Raw genomic sequence first — 22444 nt, 5'->3', positions numbered from 1 at the left:
AACCATCTAGGTGAAATAGTAACCCATCCAAAATATTTATTACAATGAGGCCCATTACCTCATCCATCTTATTACACTGCATAAGAACCTCATAAGGCATTTATAGAACTAGCAGAGTCACATCAAGGCATGACCATAACCCCTTTTCCATAAGCAATCTCGTCATTTGTTCTTTCCAAGTATGGTAGTTGTGAGGTGTAAGGTAGGTGACAAAAGAGTGTGCCATTAAGAGAAGAAGGTAGAAGTAGAAGGGTCATCTATTAATTAAATGATAGAAATGAAAATGCACGCACCCAAAATGTATAAATTTATCCCTTGTAAACCAAAGAACCAACTAAGGAAAGCACAAAACTTGAGAAGAAAATATAGATGCTAGATGTAGAGAGGAAGGAAACTAAAGGCTCTACTTTAACACTAAAAGTAGGATCTCAAATGGCAGAGTCGTAAAATTGAACTAGCATCATCATCTCCAACTTAGAACCAACTTTGTGGTGCTTCTTTTGGATCAAAAATAGACATATGTATGCTCAAGTTATGGCCAAAAAACCAACTACTCCTCCAAAGAATTATAGACACTAGAAACAATTTGATAGCTATATGGCTGTCAAATGGTCATATGCCAAAAAAAACATGGTTGTCAAAAAGATGACATCATTTCCAAAAACATGACATCACCACCTGGAGAAAACACCTTGCTAGAAAAAAAATTTAGTGACAAAATGATGACATCATTTATCAAAGAAATGATGTTATCTACCAGGAAAGTGGCATTTCCACTAGTGGTGGTTATAGGCTAGTGGTAGCAACAGCTAGGCAAAGGGGCAATGGTGGCGACAATGACCGAGTAGAGCTACACTAGCGGTGGCCGAGGGATGGCAGTGCGCCAACTGCGGCAAGGGTGGGGGTTGGGCCGTAGTGACATACTGGTAGAGGTGAAACTTTGGCCAAGCATGTGTGGTGCACTAGCAATACATGGGTGGCACAATAGTAGCTATTGAGTGGTGCACCCAAAAAATGCTTTTTTGATTTTTGGAATTTGTATGTCCTCAAGGAGCCAAAAAAAAATTTAGAAGCTATTGTGGCCAAAATCAACGAATTTTATATGAATTTTGACTATACCATGCCTTCTGAGCATAATGGTGGCATCCATTTTTTCCCAAAGTGCACTAGAAAAAAGGTACCTTCTCTAGACTGAAGAGAAAAATAATGAGAAGTTAGGTTTTCCATCTTCAAATCATGACTTCAAGATCTCTAGACTACATAGTGGTAGAGAAGCTCTGATACCATGTAGAAGTTGGGAAAAACCAACTTCATAGTTCACCAAGAACACCTGCATGCAAATGAGCTATTGTTGAAAGGAAACAAAAGAGGGAAAATGTGCATCTTGGAAATCTCAATGGAGTGAGAGAAAAATTGCATTCCAAGATAATAATAAAACAAATACAAGATTTCAACCTTAAAGGTGAATGAAATTCTAAAGCTTAAGAAAGCTAGGTTGTACATTAATAATTATTAAAAGAAATAATTATTAATGCACATAAGAGAAAGCTTAAGCATTAAAGAGTAATAACTTAACTAATTAAATCAAAATGATTTATGTAGAAAGAAAACAAAATATTACTCTAACAAAACCATTTACTATAGTGTTCACAAGGAGGGCATCTAGGAAGAAATAAGGTGGAGATGTAATCTTCAAAAAGCCACCACCCTCTTTCCAAGAATAGTTAAAAGAAATTGACACTAGAGCTAGTATGGAAAACTTCAAATCACTAATGTATGAAACAAGAATTGTAGAGGAGTAGAAGCAAATTGAAGACATGGTTATGTCTAAGATGGGAAAATAGAAATATTCTTCATACCATCTTGTTCAGTAGATTTCAAGTGAATCAATGGAGAAAGTTAAGCCAAGATAGGAGCATGCAAGACAATCTGGTAAAGAGATCTATGAGTAAACCCTTAGGCAACTCATGAAAAACTTAAGTAATAAAGAAGTTAATGAGTCGATTGAGTAGAATGAAGAGAATCTTACCTTGAAGTTTAACACTTGTCTAATATTAATCAATGACATTGAACATGTAGTGAAAAATACTACAAACACATGGAAAAACATGTATAATCTTCGTAAGAAGAGTGATTTTGTTGTTAATTTCAATGACAAGGATGATGATGAAGGTGATGATGATGACAAGGAAGAAGGTGATAATGATGAAGAGGAAATAAATAATTATAATATAGATGATGAGAAACAAGAATAGGGATAGAGAGCTACCAAGGAAGATTTACCTAAAGTTCAAAACATAGAGGAGACTGACCCTGAGAAGATTGCAATGATAGTCATAACCTCACTTCCTCATTCTTTGAGCAAAGCTTTGAATACATCAAGCTCATAGAAAGATATTGCAAAATTGATTATGTCAAACATTGCAAGAATGTGCACTCAATCAATTTTTGCACTTGCTTAGCACAGTACTTTATTGATCAAAGTGACAAGCACTTCATCTACCAAGTAGACAACACTCCCTCCTCCATTAGTTTTGGTTACACAAGGTATTCCTTCAATAAGTGCAGTATCTACTTTTTCTGTCGGTCCTACTATTTCTACCATTGTTTCTATTCCTATCATGCAAATAATAAGTACAAAGACAATTGAGACAAAGCCTCAAACAAGTAGAAAGTTTTTTAGTAAAGGAAAAGAGAAGGAAGAAGAAATTGATCTTGATGAGGAGATTGTTATTCCAAAATTTGAAATCTACAATCTGAATCCTGATCAGATGCATATATTTGGAGAGCTACTTCATAAGAACGCTAAGCAATCACTACTACATTTCACATCATTTTTCTACCAAAATTTTTGACCATCAACTAAAAAATTTTAGTTTGGTCAGAATGTAGAAGGCAAAATTTTTTATTTTTTTAAACTAAGCCCCATGTTGGTCGAAATGGGGGGCTTAGATGTAAAAAATAAAAAAAATTCATGTTTTTTGTTTTTGTCATGCATGGGATGTTTTGTTGGAGTTGGATACTTTATGTACCATCACCAGACAAGAAATTTGATGCCTTGGTTCTACCCTAGCTTGCTCACAGTTGGAGTTAGAAACTTGATATTTTGAAAAGGAGATGATCGATCTTTTGGAAATTTAGATTTGGAAATAGCAAGGCCGAATGCATAAGGTAGAGTTTCAATTGTTTTCTCTTTAGATTGTTTCCCTTTACATCTGCCAAAATTGATTTCTTATTCTTTCATCTCTTCATTATCATTTGTTCCATGATTGTATTCAATGCAATTGTATAAATTGTACATGGTTGCTTCTTTTCAATCCAAGGAATCATTACGTCCAATACTCTTCCATTGGTTTGATGGGCATTTTTCCTTGTTCTTTATTTGATGGGCATTTTTTTCCCTTGTTCTTTCTTATCTTTTGAACTTGGTAGCAAGTGTAAGGGACCCATTCTTCACATTCCTCGTATGGTATTGCTTGGCCGGTGATGCCCTCTCCTCAACGAATTCTATGATATTTCATGCTTGAGAATATGCCTCCCTCTGAACAATCCTTAATGGACTTTGCATGAATTGGAACAATGTTCTCTTCTATGCTAGTTTCTTGATGTCAAAAGTTAAAATTAATCTCTGTTATATATTAGGTTTGGACTTCATTCCTATAAGCATCAATTCTAAATTTTGGCAGTTTTGTAGAACATCTTTTATGGACATAATTTACTCCTTACCTACATTGCAAACAACAAAGAAGGAAACATCTATTTTGCTAGTTTTGCTATCTTAAAACTATTTTAATCCTTTTAAAGCCTTCATATCGGATCTATACATTTCTTGATCACATGGCTACATACTTCATCATGAAATATGGAAAAAATAAATATTGTTTTTTGATAATAATTATAGACTACAAAAAGCCATATTTTGGGCATAAAAAGGGCATTGAGATCTCTGTAGTCTTTGAGCATGAAGAATTAACTGAAGAAATCATCATTTTACCATCTAATAACTTAGCGTAATCATTTTCATGTGGTTAGGACTGTCACAATTCTAACTTTTAGCTTTTAAGGTCATACTAGAAAAAGATTTATGTCTCAGTGCAAAGTTGCTTCTTAACTGCACAAACAAATTAATTGATTAATTTGCATGCCTATGGTATTTTTGAATCTTCTACATGAACAAAAAACCTAACTAATAAGAGCAATTATGTTTTGTTATTAGTTTAGTTTGTCTTGTGTTAATGTTTTAATTTTAGTGGGATTTGAGTTGCTTGACAATACTAGGCTATAGAAGAAAATAGTTGTCCATTAGTAGTCAAAAGAGGATATCAGATCTATAACTTTTAGAGTTAAACTTAGCAAATACTTAATAAATCAGATTTGTACTGATAAGTCCTGGTATGTACTGAATCTAGATAATTTTTACTCAGTGTTGGGATAGTCATAGGTCTAGAGGTTCGATCTGAAGGAGGATTATATTTTATGACAAGGAAGGTCATGTTAGGGCTATATGAAGGTGTTGGATCCATTGGAAGGATCAGGATACATTTGGAAAGGTGAGTTTGGTAAAACCCTTGGTTTAGCACCTAGGAAGGAGGGTTTGTTGGTTGGGTGTGTAAAACTTGATGGAATCTCCTATGAATTTGAATATCCCTTGTTTTGGATGACAAGAAAACTCTATTTGAGGTTAGATGGTTTGTGAGATGAGATATGTTACTGTTTTCTTTGTAATAGAAGGGCTAAAGGAGGGTTAATTGTGGGGCAATAGTGTTGGTTTGGGCATTTGGTCCAAGGGAGTAGTATGAGAATTTGAAGTATGTTGTGTATAATCCAAAATGGTATTAGGATAGGGTCTTAGGTTTTTGAGAGTTTTTGGAAAAGTGAGAGAAAAGTGTGAAAAACTGATTAGGTAGGGCTAATTAGGAAATAAGCCTAGTGAAGGGCTTGTAGTGGGTTTTTGGTATTAGATAATAAGATAAGAATTTGGTAACCTTTGAAATATGTTAGTTGACGTTGTTTGAGATGTGTGAAGGTTACAAAAACACCTAGTTGAAGTGAATTCAAGATTGGAGCCTATTGAGGCATTGTGGGCATTTGATGGTTGTTCAACAAGATTGTTTGGTGAATCCATTTGAGGGACATGGGATAATTTCTATGATATAGAGCCTATGGTGGCACAAGAGAATGGTATGTGCACTCTGATAAGTTTTTGAGTTGATTGGATCAAGGAGAGTGATCCTATGAAGAAGCTTGATTGTGTTATGAAAACACTAGGAAAGTCCCTCTTATTGTGAATAATTGAAAGTCCACCTAGGTCTTTGCATCAATGTCAAGAGCTAAAGGTGGAATGATTTCAAGGTAGGAAAGAAAGCTCCAATAATTCCTCTTTAGAATTGTAGCCAGAGTCCTAAGCATTCCAATCCAAATGATTGTGTATCAATAAGATTTAAGACAAAATAATCCTAAGAACATTAAGTAAGTTAAGCTGAAACATATAAGAAAATGAATGAGAGAAATTTTGTTACCTGTTACCTGAAAATAAAACCAATTGAGGAGGCAAGGTGATGCGGGGGCATCATATGCTCATCATAGGTACCTTGAGGGTCCAGTAATCACAAAGGACATGGAGAATCTCATGGTATCAATTGGTCCATTTTGCAACTAATCATGGCCTTCGAAAGCATAAAGAGTCATAATATTATATAATGTCTTGAAACACTTTCATATTGAAAAGTTGTAATTGGGCATGGAATAGGATCTAGAGGTTGTCTAAGGTAGAGGAGTCATGTGATATGGTCTAGTATAATGTCATAATAATCTCAAGTCCTTAAATAAGTTAAAACATTCAATAAGTCCCTTAAAAACATAGTTTATTGCTTTAGAAAATTCAAATCTTGAATGTAGCAGCTAGATGGGCATTTTGGAGGGAAACTCCATAGTTTAAATTTTATGAAGGAATAGGAATTGAAAGGAGTTGGAGTCGTTAAGGTACAAAGAACCCTTCAATCAAGCCCCACCATAGTGAATACCCTAAAAATCACATGGAAACAGCAGCACCAATCACAAGAGAACCATCACAAAAATACTCACTGCAACTTATAAGAAGTGAAAGACTAGTCAATCAAAGTTAATATAGGTAAAGGATGTGAATATTTGGAACTCCACCAATCAAATCACCCAACTCCAAATGTCCTATATTAGGAACTCATGACACAATGCTAGCAATTTTCTTTCAAACTAGAGGACCTTTTCTTGCATCCTACTCACATATTGCTGTGATGCAAGCTCTATGGACTAGAAATGAATGATTTTTTATTTCTCCTTGTGAATTATTCACTTTAAAGATAACCTCAGTAGAACTGAACAAGAAGAATCAGTGTTCTTGAATCCTCATTTGAATCATCTTCTCCATGAGTAGTGAAGTAATTGCCCAGTGAGATAAATGAACTTCTACATTGAACCTAGCAAACTTATAACTTCAACAGTTCTTTTTTATTTCAATGCCAACATCTCATCAATTGAAATGATAATTAATAAATCAAACTCAACACACAATCATTATTTGAAGCAAAATGATAGCCCACAAATAATATTTATCAATCATCAGATAACTTGCAATAATTTCACCCACCATACCACATTTCATATCATTTGACAATATATAATGTTACTTAACTTCTAACTTATCAATAGTCTAACAATTAAGCACATTGGTGAACCCTGAAATGAATCTACACCAAAGATGAATTTGGGTTTCCATCCAATCCACTAAGAAATCATGAAGGTTTCTGCCCTCAGGTTTCAAATAGGCAAGCCAAATTCTCACAAACTTTTCCAAATAAAGATATCAAACCAAGTATAATCAAGCATGAACCTCTCATTCTTTAGTAGCATATCTCAGTGACTTTTCATTTTTCGTCTATCTATCTCTTAATATTCTTTTTCTTTGTCTCTTTATTATTCGTCTCTTGAAAATTAAAATGAATATTATTTTTTTTCACTAAACTCAATTGAAGTCCTTTTATTACTTTATTTAATTGATTGATTTAAGTTGTCCTCAAATTTGATATAATTTGACAACTTAAAGCTTAATTATCTAATTGATTTATAATTTCCCAAGAAGGGGACATTATAGCGATACTACAGAAATTAACTTGTAAGGGATCTTTTACTATTCATAGTTTCACACCTCTATTATGGGGTTATTTTTTTCCCTTATAATCTCAAATTCACTTACATGCTGTGAGGTGCATGCCCAAGAATTTGAAAGGGAGATTTTGTTTGAAATTAATTTTCTTAGACAGGCACAACCTTTAATAGGGAAATTCCAGGTTAGAATCAAAATGGAAGTGCCTCTTTTACATGTGTATCTTAATAAGATGATAAAACTAGAGTCTAAATTGCATGGAATCTAGTATGTGCTTCAACAAGGGCATGTCTTTCAAATTTCACATTTTCAAATTTTTTGTTCCAAATTAGATTTTCATATTAACTCTTTTGTAATATACGTTATGTTTCAATGTTACAATTTACAAATTTTTGAGTCTTTTAATAATATCAGGTTTCCACAATCCATTGCGAATGATGATGTTGCTTCTGGATTCGATTGTGTAAGTTTTTTTATCATCAACGTTTCGGATCAAACTCTGTGATCCATCATCAGGATGAGAGAAGGAAGTAAAAAGTATGCAGACCAACCAAGCCAAGCAGAATAAAAAGGAGAGAGGGGGAGGAGGAGCACACAACACGAGGCAGAGGAAGAAGGAAATGAAAAGAAAGAAAAATAAAAATGGAACAAGAGAAGAAAAAAAACAAGATAGAAGAAACAAAAGAAAGAGGGAAGAATATAGAAATATCTGAGAAAAAGAGAGTGTGTATATATATATATATAAGAAATTGTATAAAAATATTTAATATAAGATAACATATGTATATAATATATAAATATATATATGAATTAAGAAATTGTATATATATAAAGATGACTTGTGCATATATATCCTAATATAATAGTATATGTATGTATAAAATATATATGCACAAAGAATATATATATATATATATATATATATAAAATATATATATGAAATAATAAAAATAAAAGAAAAAATAGAGAATGAAAATAAAAATAAAAATAAAAATATTTATATCTATATATATAGGAACAAATGCAAAAGGTCTCCAAAAACAAGACCAACCCAACACAAGAGAAAATTAAAAATAAAAATAAAAATATTAAAAATAAATAAATTAAATAAATATAAAAAAATATAAAAATAAAGGAACCAAATGTATATATATATATATAAAGGAGAGATTGCAAAAGGTATTCAAGACCAACTTGAAACAAGAGATAAATGAAAATAAAATGAAAGCAAAAAATAAGAAAATAAAAACAATAAAAATAATAATTATTAAAAAATTAATTAATGAATAAATTAATAAAATTAAAAAACTTAGAAAAAAATAATAAAATTAGAAGACCAAAAACATAAAGACAAGCAAGCCACGCGAGAAAAGAAGCAAACAAGAGATAGAAAAGCAGAGGATGGAAAGGAAGAAGGAAAAAAAAAAGAGAAAACAAGACAAAGAAGAGCCAACGAACAAGGACACCAAACCATAGATAGGGAAGGGGGCTATCCACGATGTTGTCGGCAATCGAGTGAGCATAGCAAAAGTTGCCACGAGGGGTTCAAGGACCACCAATCATCTCGATTAAGGTTGATGGGATGGTGGCTAATTTCAGTGGCTTCTTTGAGCTTTCTCTTGAAATAATTGTTCTCTTTGCATAGGATTTGTGCTTGCTCCAAATAAATGTGATGTTTGGTTGCAACAGAGTGCTCTGCTAAGGCAAATTTTTGGACCCTATCATGCATGATGTCTGCCCCGTGCTCACGTATCCTGGTACAAAAAGAACAACCAGTTTCTCCAATGTAGGGGCTGCCACATGAGCACACAATCTTGTAGACTCCTGAGTCATGAAATGAGTCTTTGGAGTCTTGTTTACTATATTTTCTTGCTAGTTGTTTTTCTTTCTTATTGGTAAGGTCTTTATGTTATTTAGTGATTTTCATCCTTTCTAATCCTCTTTTTGTAGGATAAGAATTATTCTTGTTGGCATTTTTGGTCAATCCAAATTCAATGCTTATGCTATGTGAATAAATGTTTACAGTTTGTGAATCAACACATATTGATCAACACTTCCATGCTATCATTTAGTCCTTTTCTGCTTACGGATTTTTCTATATCTTTTATTCTATTTTATTTTTAAATTTTTTTTATTTGTATAATCTAACGTGCTATAATTACCTTATTTCATATGTTAACAGGAATAAGGCCAAATGTCACTAAATTTTATAAGAAATCACAAAAAATAAATTTCAAGAAGGAAATTGAGAGGAGAAATCAAATATTGGCAATATCAATGAATATTGAAGCAACATCAATTTGTTTGCCAACCTAACCATAAAACAATTACAAAGAGAAGTGATTGGTGTTTTACAAAGGAAGCAATTAAAGAAAGTTTAAATTAAAGATTTAAACTATATTGTTAGCTGACTACCTTTGGCATCTCATTGCCCAAGTTTTTAGATACATCAGCAGTAAGGTGATAATGATTATGTGAAGGTTGAGTGAGTCTTTAAACAATATGCTAGTCCAAACATAATAGTGATTGCACTTTATTAAGGAAGAGTATTATTGAGGCAGCAACATATGATTAATTGTTAAGGTAGCAGTTAACTAAAAGTAGCGACCTTTATTAACTGAAGTTAAAAAAATTGGTAGGCAAAATTTGTGTTTACAATGGCAGTGTTTCCAAAGGGGCTTGGATTATGACTAGTGATTAGTATAGATGGTTTAGTAACTATCCTCAATTTGAAAATATCAAAATTCTGATTTATTTGGAAGTTTTTTTGTACTTAAATTAGATTTTTTGAGTTTTTAGTATTCTAAAATTTTAAGTTTCAATTGCGTACTTTGCAAAATAATTGAAACATAATAAACTAATGTTGATAATTACATAACAAAAAATACATGCAAAAAGTAAGTTTTTAAAAACCTCCAAACCTATGATTCCCACAAAATATTTATCAACACTTACCTTGTTGCTTGTAACAAAATGTTGCATTTCTAAACTCAGATCTATAAGCATTTGAACCCTCCAAATATAATATTCCTTTATAAACTCTAAGTTAAACACTAAATCCATTTGAGTTTAGTAATCTTGATCTCTAATTTCTTTTCAAAAATCAACCTCCAAGGTGGAACTTGCCAATCTGCTCTTCTTATATGCTTATGGAATTGTTTTGGATGTTCCAAAGAATTTCAACATCCAACCTTTATAGATGTTTGAGTCCTAAATTCATGTCCCTTGATGTTAGGCCCAAATGGTCTAAGGATTATGTTTTTTAAAATTGTACAACCACCATGAGGCCAAACTTGCATAAGCTAATTGATTTCTAATTAAGTGAAATCTGATTTCTTCTTTTGACCCTTAGGCCAACCCACTTAGGCCTATTTTTCAACAAATTTCAATTGCAATTATTTCATGGCTAAAATTGTAATGATCTTAGGCTTACGAGTTTTTGAGATTTACCCATCTTTTGAGCTCACATGTTCTTGATTGAAGATTGCATTAATATGTTTCAATCTTTTATTCAACTTCATTAGTTAATGCATTAATCACATTAGTCATTGCTATCAAGATTAGTCATGGCATGCTGCTGTTAGCACCTAAGTAACTTTCACCTTGTGACATCTCTTTGAGGCATTTTGCAAATAACAAAGATACATTGTCTTTAAATCCACATTTTGCAAACATCTAGGCCTTCTAGAAATTATAGGATCATTTTAGTTACATTTGAAAACATTAATCAAAAATTTCCATATGTGTAGATATAAACATTAACTACAACATGTCCAATTTATTTGCAGGTATATTTTCTTGTGAAGAAAGACCACGCCTAACAATATGAACCCAGAACAAAATAATGAGACAATGGCTGCATTGTGGGCTCAGTTCCGAAGAAAACCTAATAAATGTTATTGTCCTTGCAAAAAGTTTAAGGGCTTAAAGAATCAAAGAATTCTAATCATAATAGCCCAGAGTCATTGTAGGCAATATGGTCATGTTGAAGGGGGCCACAATTTTCATCCATTGCTGAATGTTAATTTCCTACTAGAGGAACATACAGGTGTGAATATCTAAGCTAAGGATAATACTCCCATGGAAGAAGATGATAATGTGCCAGGGGACACAATTGAAGAAGATGGTATTGGGACAAGTGATGAAGAGGCTCACAATGATGGTACTAGCAAATCTGATAATGATGATGAAGATGGTCTTGATATACCTTTACTTGAGAAGTCACACGAGCCCTTATACGGAGGCTCCCAAACAACTCTACTCTCAACTATAGTGTTGTTGGTGAACTTAAAGGTTATGAATGGTATATCCAATGTAACAATGTCATGTATGCTAAGGTATGTCATTTTTGTCATCTTCAGTGTTAGCATACAATTACTATTCATTATATTAACAATGCATATTTGTTGTTGTAGGTTGATTAGTGAGTTTTTGTTACCACCATCAAACATTTGGCCTTGTTCGTACCAAGAATTATCTAACATTATGGATCAGATTGGAATAAAGTATCAAACAATACATGCATGTCCGAATGATCACATTCTATATCATAAACAACATGAATTTGAAATAGAATGCCTTGATTTTCATTATTAGTAGATATCGGTCTGATCAAATAATAGAAAAAGTGCCTCACAAGGTTCTTTGGTACATTCCCATTATTCCACGTCTTCAATGGTTATTCAAGTGTGCTAGCTTGGCACAATTTATGGATTACCATGCATGCAATAGAAGTTAGGATGACATTATGTGAATTTCTACCAATGGTTCTGCATTTAAAGAGATAGAAGAAACATGGTCAAACTTTAAAGAAGAACCTCGTAATCTAAAGCTTTCATTGGCGGTGGACGGTGTCAATCCATATGGAGATATGAGATCTGTTTACTCAGTGTGGCCTATTTTTTTTATTAACAATAACATTCCTCCTTAGATGTCCATAAAGAGGGAGCACATAATGTTGGGTGATCCCACAATAATGGGTTCCACTTTTTGACCAATTTTGACACTGAAATCAATATTTTTGCAACAAATGTCACGTTCAAGTGACTATATCTCCAAAACTATAAACAATTTCAAGATGAAATAAACCAATGATTTTGAATACTTTGTTTGTACTTTGTAACTCTATTTTTTAATCTAAAAAAAAAATTATTTATGTTAATTTTTTTTATCTCCTCTGAAAAGTGGTACACAATAAAATTCAATATTTTAAAGAGTGATAGTCTGTTTGACACACATAACTTTTTTTCTAGAAATGATAATGAAGTAATTCTTTTGGTGTTGGATTTTTAACATCAATATCCAATGTTTGCATTTGGTTTGATTTATTTTTGTTGAATATTGTATAGTTTATGAAGTTTTGAAGTGACATGAACCGTAATTCAGACATACGTTCCGTTTGACACAAATAATTTGAAGTCAATTTATCATAAACCATTTTTTTTTTTTTGAATAGAAAGGTATCTCAATAAGCTAGTGCCTCCATATTTTTCAAATTTTTTTTGACCTAATTTACTAATTTTCCCGAGGTGTCAAAGTCAGTTGATATTCAATCGGTAATGAACCTATAATGAGTTAAACTCATATTTGAAAGTCTTAATGATTAAATTATGTATTAAAATTATAGTCGTTGGAAAGCTTGCTCTGAGAAGCACATTTTGACATTTTTTATTTTATAGGAGGAGATCATTCTCCTACAATTATGGCAATCAAAAGAGAAAAAAAAAAGAAAAAGAAAAAAAGGTTGAATTTTTTGTGATTTTGCATGTTCGCGCGAACACGTTTACCATGTTCACACGAATGTATGTTCGTGCGAACATATATGGTAAACTCAATTTTTCATTTTTGTTCATCCCACTAAAGTGGAACCCATTATTGTGGGTTCACCCTGTTGTCAATGATTGTGCCAAGTATTTTCTTTAATTTTATAGTTATCTAAATTAATTAATAAATATTGCATGAAAATGGTTATAATAATTATGTAATGTTTATGTTCATTCAATTGCTAGGTAAATACCAAGTTTAAAGATATGAATGTGTATATTGAGCCCCTAATTGATGAGTTTTTGAAGTTATGGAATGGCATCACTATGTATGACATCTCTAGACTAATAGGACATTGAAAATTTCAATTCTATGCAATGCTTGTATAGACAATACATGATGCCCCTGGGCTAACTCATTTTTGCAGTATGTTATATTATTAAGATCACATATTTTTGGTCTATTATAGTGCATACACATTACTATTGAATTCTTAAGTTGCACATGATAATTGTACATGAGCCAATTATACATGATATTTTAGGTCTATAGATAAAGGGAAAATTTGCATGTCCAGTTTGTGGTTCGAAGATGAAATGTCATCATTCAAGAAGTTTTGGAAAGCAGGTGTTTGATGAGTTTAGACACTTTCTCCACAATAATCATAGGTATCGAATTTTTAAAAAACATCTTTTCAATGGGAAAGAAGAGACATCATCAAGGCCATGAAGAATGACACCTCATTTATGGAAGTTGGAATATGATCGACTAAATTATTGAGGTAATGTCTAATTTGTCATCCAAAGTTTAAAATTTTTATTTTGATATTGTCTTATATTTACTAATGTTGTAATTGATGCTCATGAAGGTTGTCAAGGCATTAATGACCAACTTCCTAAAGGAATGAAAAGTTATCCTACCCAATTGAGTAGGTTACCATACTACAAGGATCTCCCAATCGCACATTTGTTTGATGCTATGCATATTGGAAAGAATGTAATAGAGACACTATGGAAAATTTTGGATGAAAGGTGTGATAGGGAGAAAATTGCCAAAAATTTTACTGACATTCATGAAACCAATCATGCACTAAAATTTTTCATTGAATCAAATAGCAATGGAGACTGCATAAATATAAGTGCCCTTTCTTGGTTATTAACGGAGCAACAAAGTGATGCATTAAAAGAAGTCATAAAAAAAGAAAAATTTCCAACAGGATTTGCTACAAATATAAGCACTCTTCTATCAAAGAAAAGTGATTTTGGGCCAAGGTTGAAAACACATGATTGGCATACCTTCCTCAAGGTAAGTCATGTTCTCTATTTACAGTATATTTGTAAGATTGAATGTAGTACCAATTGCATTATTTAATAATATATTGAAATGATCATTTATTAATGATTGCAGTTCATCCTACCTCTATCCCTTCCATAATAGTTTGACAACAATATTAAACAAGTTAGATATGATCTTAGAAAATACATGAGGTTAGAAGTGTTTTTTCTTAGATTTGTAGCTTTTTATCTGAAATCTATTATATAATTTTATTTGAAATCTCCTTTATGTGTTTTTGTGTGTTGAATCTCTTTTAGGTGATTATCATCTAAAGAAATTGATAAAAAAGATATAAAATATTAGAAGAGAAAAATTCCACAGCTTATGTGTGAAATGCAAAAGTGTTTACCTCCAACATTTTTCAATGCTCAAGAACACTACCTCATACATTAAGTTGAGGAGATTGAATTGTGTGGACCTGTACAAGCTAGATCAATGTGGATGGTTGAGAGGCACTTGAAATTTATGAAGGGCTTTGTTTGACAAAGAGCACATCCTGAGGGTTCTATGATAGAGGGATATATGATATACTAGACCATGATGTATATTAGTGAATATCTTCCAAAGTCTATAGCATATATCCATATAGATCGCATTTGGGATCCCAACTATAATGACAAATTCAAAGGGGAGTACTTGGCAGGGAAAGGTAGATTGAGGAGAATGAGAGGTAATTAATTTTTTTTTTGTAATTTAATCAAAAGAGGGGTAGACGCTTTGACTTGGAGCTATGAACCAATGAGGCCACAATCGGGGGACCTCATCCCCATGAGGTTTGAACCTTGATGACAAGAATAACAATGCAACAACTTAACCATCACAACATGCCACTATTGGCAATGAAAAGAGGGGGTGGGGAAACAAGGGTGAGGATAATCATTGCATGCATAGCACACTACACCATTACAACCCTTGCAAACCCTTTGAATGAATCATAACTGCGTTTGCAAATTGCAGCATCCTTGGGCATCATGGTTTCATTTTATCATGAGGAAAACCATGGAGAAACACCCCATTTATGTGGTATGTAATTAACTCCACAAGGGAGACCGGTTTAGGGTTTAGTTGACTGATATATGATATCAATCATGCTGTGAACCATAAGAGAGTGGCAGACCATCAATTTGCAAACTTTCCTCCTCTAGAACATAAAAAATTTGGGTAAGATCCACCTGCGACGGATAGCCTTAACCATATGTGAAGGACAAATTGAAGACTGTTCCTGTCCTTAGCAAGGGAGATGCCAACCATCTCTCCTTTTCTAAGAACACTTTTTTTTTTAAAAAAAAAAATTAATTTTTTTAATTTTTTTTTTGTAATTTAATAATTCTTATCCATCATCAATATATATATATATAATTTGTTTCTAACTGTTGTAATTGTCTTCTTTATAGTTGGTCATGAGTGGGATGCACTACACTTGTATATTGCAAACAATCTTTGATTGGATGACAGTATGGATTGAACAGTCTCAAGAAAATGGTCCCTCATTAACATGGGATAGTGTTGCATCATTGATTAAAAAAGCTCATCATAATAGAGATCCCAATGTTATGCTAATGGTACTTGATCTAATATATGGCTTAAGAGATACAAAGGTACGCATAAGATTACTAATCATGAGACACAACTTTAATATTGACTCATAGATCAATGAGAAGATTTTTGACATGTTTGAATAATTGCAGGTCAAACACCACAAAGTTATGTACTACCATGGCTATAAATTATGCACAAAAAAGTTAGATGAAATGAAGAAAACGTGTGATTCTGGGATAAGTGTTGTCTTTGTGGTCACCAATATCTCATCTAGAACTGATATACATCCTCAACAATCTAAAAATTGATACTATGGCATTTTGGATGATATACTTGAGTGTAACTTTAATTCATTCAAAATAGTTCTATTTTCTGTCAAATGGTTCAAGTTATGACTGAATTGAAATGATCCCAATAGGACTGTTATTGAATGCGATAGTGGATTTACTATTATTAATACAAGGTCATTTGAGCTAGTCAGAGATGAGCCCTATGCTCTTCCAATCCAATGCGAGAAAGTTTTTTACTTTGGTGTTCCACACAAACCAAGTTGGTCATTTGTTGTTAGACATGACCCAAGAGGAAGGCTAGTAAAGTATAATGTGATCAAAGAAGAAGATATTGAAGAAGCACAAGAGGAAGTAAATGATTATGAAGAATGATAGTTACCCAGTGATGAAGAAGAAGAATATGGTGATGATTTTGGTCATGCTAATGATAATGGTGATAATGATGATGATGATGCTAATGATGATCATGATCATGGTGATGAAGATGGTGATGACCATGACAATGATGATCATGATGATGATAGTGATCAAGATGATGATGATGGTGATGAAGGTGGTGGTGGTGACGATGATGATCAAAGTGAGAAGTATGATGATGGTGATGATGATGATGATGATGATAATGATGACGACATGGATGAAGATCATTATAATCAATGAAATTTCTAGGCAGGATCAATGTCAACTATGATGAGATGTTGTATGACCAAATTTTTCTTTCCAAAGCATATGTGCACATATAAACATTAAGTAGAACATGTCAAATATTTTTTTAGATATAAACATTAGTTACACTAAATTTTTAACTTAAGACAAATGATTTACATATACAATATACTTTATTATTAATATTTTTTTTGGTAAGTCTATTACTTTAATTTCGCTACTGATTTCTAAGACTTACTAATTTTTTTCACAAGGCGATATGGATGCACCATCTCAAACACCTTCAATAGAGGTAAACATTAATTATTGTAAATTTTAATATTAATATAGAAACAAATTTCGTATTATTATGTTCTTTTCTTTATGGCTTTGGAGTTATTTTGATGAAATTATACTGATATTTGATGTCATAAATGATAGGAAAAAGGTAGAATGATCGTTGATCAAATGCGATTTGAAATATGAGCATCATATCTACATGACATTTCCCTTAGTACTGACCCTATATTCATCACCCAAAAAATTAGGAAAAGATGCATTGATGAACTTGTTAAGATTATCATCAAGGGTGACAAAAGTGAGGAGAAAGAGGCATTGAGAATAGAATTGGACCGTAGAATCCAATTTTTGAAAATAAGCAGTAATTCGACTAAAGCAGTAATAGAAGTTCAATAGATATTAATATTCTATAGTATCTTATGGATCATGATCTCTAATTTTATGTGTTCTTTTATAAACATATGTGCCAATTGTGACATCACATGGTGAACATGGTGAGGGTTGTTGTGCACAACCTTCATGTAAGTAACACTTTTTTTGTTTTGATCAAAATTATAACACTTACCTTTTTTTTTTGTGAATATTTCTTGCTAGTATCCCATTTGATCTTTATCCATTACAAATTTCTTTGCTAACAATGTTCTATTCTTTAGCTCATGATGATGTGCGGGCTCCTCCTTCAGTTCGCAGTCCAGTATTGCCTGGTGCATTGTTGGCAACAAGGACCATGCAAACATCCTTGTCTATGACCACTAGAACTGGTAAAACCTTATTTTTCTATATTTTGTAATGTATTTCTACAAGTTGATGAACAACAAAGTAGCATATCAGTGCTTAAATGATGTCTACAAAAGCTTGCATACACACACCACACATACATACATATAGATATATATACCCACACATATAGAGACATGGAGATAGGTAGGGAGGTAGACCAATAGAGAGCAGTACTAGAATTGTCATTTAATTGTCATGATGTTTCAGTTGATAGACCAATAGAGAGTAGTACTACTAAAGCTGATCCATTTCCTAGAGCAATTTGTGTGATTAGTATTGGTTCGTATGAAGGGACATTATTGCTGAATATGAAAACTATGTTTCTGTTAAAAGAATGAAAGCTTCCAGGTGCTTTAAAATTGTTATTATTAAAGTGTATATTTAGTTTAATTTTACATTACTCATTTTGGACTGATAAATCCTTTATGTTTTTGTAGGTAATAATGCTTTCTTTGAATATCTTTTTCATATGACATTGAGATTATTTGTACCCACCATACGTAAAAGGAATGTAGTTTCATATCATTGCTACATAATTTTTATTTTCTTCCATTTATTGTAATATATTAAAGTTATTGTTCTAACAATCTATTTGTTTTTAAAAAGGTGGAATGTACAAGCTATGGAATTAAAAAATTAGTTGATTATATCTTTTGAGGAGAAATTTGGGAAAAACATTTTTCACACTAGCCTACTTCTGAAAAGAGCACCAAAGCATATAAAGACTGTGAGGGGTCAATATAGAAGGGCTCTTAAGGATAACCCAAAGTATGGCCATCCTCCTATGATTCCACCAATGGAGTGGAATGAAATAATAGAAGATGCAAGGGAGAAAAGGCTATGTAAAGATAGAGATAATGAAGCAGGACAGGGCAAAATGAGGTATTTCATTATAGTATTGAGTACATTATAATCATGCACTAATTATTAATATTTGTAAATATATAATCTAACATGTTTGAAATTGTTCATAGATTGCAAGACACATCCATGGCTACAAAAGTGAGAGTAGAAAAGGTTGGCCAACACAAACTTGGCTTTGGTGGCTATATGAATCTCTAGTCTTGACTTGTAAGTAGAGCAATGAAATTTCAATTTTTTTTTAATATAATGTTGCAACAGTTTTGTTTAATGAAACCATACATGGAAAATTGACATTATCAAGAAAAAAATGCAGGGCATAGAATTCAATGTGGAGGTCATAGATGAAGATAGAAAATTTTCCTTGAAGGAAGACTATAAAGTTGTGGCTACACACCTACATGAAGAATTTGTAAGCCTTGACCAAGAATCTAGTGCACCAAATGATATCTCATAGGTAAATTGAATAGTTGACAAGATTATTTTTTGGTATAAGTTTTAAATGTAAATTGACTACATAACAATGTGCATAACATTTTACTGTAGCCTTCATATCCTACCACAAAACCTGCTCATGACAAAGGCCATGATGTGCATTATAGTGGTGGAGGTATTAATTTGCTATTTGAAATTAATTATACAATTATGAATACAATTTAATAGCTTCAATTGCAATTTGACATGTATCCTTTTTTTGAATATTTCAGAGCATGTTGAACACCATGTTGAAAGAGTGGACCATGTTCCAAGTGTTCAACATGTTGACACGGTGGCAGATCAAAATGTTAATGTACATTATGTGGCATTGCCAAGTAAGAAAAATGCATGTTATGTTGTATTCATACTTAATTATAGACTTGTAATAGTTAGAAAAAGAAAAAGAGTATGCCAATTTATCCCATTCACTTGTTCTTGCAATAGAGCCCCCTTTAGTGCAGCAGGCTCTGGCTCCTCCAAAGAGAAGGAGCCATTGTAATTTGACATTACACATGCTAGAAGAGGAGGAGAATAATGCAAATATGGATGCTCCTATGAGCACTTTTCTTAAGAGAGCTCAGAAAAACAAAAAAAAGAAATGATGTTTTAAAAATCTTCTTTGATAAACCTTGTTGGATAATGAAAGAACTTTGTTTTAAGTGATTATGTATGAATGATGCATATTAATATAGATTTTTATTTTATGTTAATTAATATTTTTGTGTTAATGAAGTCTTGATTAGTATTGTGTATTAATAAATGTTATGTGATTGTATTGATTGAATGTTATAGTTCATAAATGGATGAATGAATGAATGAAGTATGTAATTAGATGGTAATGGGTACTTTAGATTGATGTTAGGGGGAGGGGGGTGAGGCCAGATGAGCTTCCACCTTCATGTGGTTGGCCTTGTTAAGTAGAGAATATTATAGTATTCTTGAAACCAAGTGAAGCTCAAACTAAGGACCCTTTTTCATTATGTTCAAGAGGGTCAGAAAAGCTAAGGACCCTTTTCATTTTAGTCTAAAAAGTAAGTGTATTATGTTACAACAAGATGTATCTTTATTTTCCTATCATATTGATCTCCTCACCAAAATCCAAGGAACTTTAGGAAGTTTATATGTTAACAAATTCCACATCTCTGGCCCATCAAAAATCCAAGGAACTTTTGGAAGTTTATAGGTTAACAAATTCCACATCTCTGGCCCATCAAGAATCCAAGGAACTTTAGGCAGGCTAGAAGCCAATTTATTCCTCTCCTCTACCCATTCTCTATAATATCCATTACCAAAATGGAAAAATACAAAGAACAGATCCCAAATTTAGGCATTAGAAAATTGGACCCTTCTCTAGCCTTGGAATCTCACTTATATAATGTGAGATGCAACAAGGTATAGGCTAAGAGAAATTGACAGGTATCCTTTTTAGGAGATAATTACATACACCTATCACAAAATGAAAAAAATATGTATAATTTAGAAGATGCTTAGATCAAAATTTCCTTTTAGTGGGTCTACTTCTGTTACATTCTCTATTATTTTTGATTTGGTAACTATTCTGATCCCTCTTTGTATGCAACTGCCAAGCTAACTAATGATGAAGTTTGTTCTGATGATTGCAAGTTTGTCTCCATCTATGGGCTTTCACCATCTTTATCCTGCATGATGGGAATAAATTCTACTTTTCCCTCTTCACTGGTTGTATCAGTGCCTTGTGGGCCTAGGTCTGCAATTCAAAGTGACTGATCATTCTTGTCTTCTTCTCCCTATTGTCCTTGTGTAGTGATGGTTTCAATGATTTGGATCTCATCAGTATGCACCTCATCACTGTTAGTTTCTATTTCCTCAAACTGTTCACCACAAGCTATTTCTGCCATTTACTTGTCAAACATTGTGTCATCTGGCCAATTGAATTGCAAAATATCACTCTACCTCTAAAGCACATACTTAGCCTCATTATCAATGGTAACAAAATTCTATTTCAAAGAATCAAAGAATATTTTGGCTTTCACTATTTCTTCAGTTGTTGTGGCCCACCATGCATGCCCTATTTCATTGATAACTTGATTCATTCTTAAACAAAATAAATTATCAAGCTCCTTAGCCCATTCATCTTTTTTTTTTCAAATTATTTTTCTTATCTAGGGCACAAGGAAACAAACTAAGCTTTTGGCTCTTGTACTTATCTAAGTAGCCAACTATTACTCTTTGCAAATGAATTCTCTTATTGTCAAAGTCAGTAAGATTAGAAATAATATCAAAAGTTTTCTTGATTTGATCACAAGAAAATTTTATAACAGAATAACACAAAAATGTCACCTCTTTCCTCCTTCTTACACACTTATTTACAATAGGCTTCAAAGCCTCATCACTTGCTTTCATTTCATCCAAGATACTGATCACCCTAGCCAATTGATCGTAAATTAGTGGCCATTCAATTTTATCCCCCAAATATGAAAGAGCCTTTCTTAATCTTTCTTCATATTTCACATTCAATTCCACATGCAAAGCCCACAATTTATTCTTTTCTTCTTCAAAGTCCTCCACAGTATAATATTATAGACTTTGGGGTGTATCTGGTATCTTTATGAAGGGACTGGATTCAAAAGGTTCAACTAGGGGGTGAGGGTATGTTATTCTTGGTCTTGTGGACCTCCCGATTAGCTTTTTCTCAAGCTCAATTCTCCTCTTTACCTCTTTATTGTAGGCATCCACAACTACCTCATACTTGCTTTGCAGCTCAATCATTTCCTTTTCCTCCCTCTCTGTAGTAGCAAAGGAAAATTGAGAGTAATCTACATTCATGTGAGCTGCCTAGACATGTGAGGTATTGGCAACTCTCCTCACAATGATACTCCCTATTAGTCCTGAATCATCAAGCTATGATGGAGCAGCCTTAGATCCTCTTCTCAATGACCACATGACAAGAGCAGCTTGGTCATTACTAAATGCAATTCCCAAGATTTCTTTTTTATTTGGATCTTGCAATCCCAAATTATTTGACACAAAAATTAAAATCAAGGCATCAACAATGTTCCAATTGGGAAATAATAAAATATTTGCAGCATTTACCATTTATGTCCCTTCTTCAAGGGTTATATTCTGGAACTCTTGAATCATTTGTTCCTTTATTCAATTTTGAATGGAGGCTTCATCCATTTTTGGATGCTCTATTTTCATATTCTTACATCTTTCCTCAAAATTGTGCATGTTTGACCTCCAAGCAAACTGATGGAAAGCCCTAGACTTTACAAAATTGTGATTAGACAAAAATTGTTGACTGGCTTGTTCCAAAATAGGATCCAATTCCCTT

At 32.7% G+C, this 22444-nt stretch overlaps 1 non-coding gene across 1 annotated transcript; it reads right to left on the bottom strand.

Moving 5' to 3' along the window:
* Window positions 1-15389: 15389 nt before the first annotated feature.
* LOC149561155 (U6atac minor spliceosomal RNA) lies at window positions 15390-15510 on the bottom strand. Its single transcript, XR_016364302.1, has one exon. It is a non-coding gene; the product is annotated as a U6atac minor spliceosomal RNA (small nuclear RNA).
* Window positions 15511-22444: the final 6934 nt, after the last annotated feature.

Source organism: Cupressus sempervirens, chromosome 4, assembly GCF_028749045.1.
Source record: "Cupressus sempervirens isolate cs-2001-9-10 chromosome 4, ASM2874904v1, whole genome shotgun sequence".
Taxonomy (NCBI): Eukaryota; Viridiplantae; Streptophyta; class Pinopsida; order Cupressales; family Cupressaceae; genus Cupressus; species Cupressus sempervirens.
The sequence above is the reverse complement of the archived record's forward strand: the minus strand, read 5'-3'. Positions and strand labels throughout refer to the sequence as shown.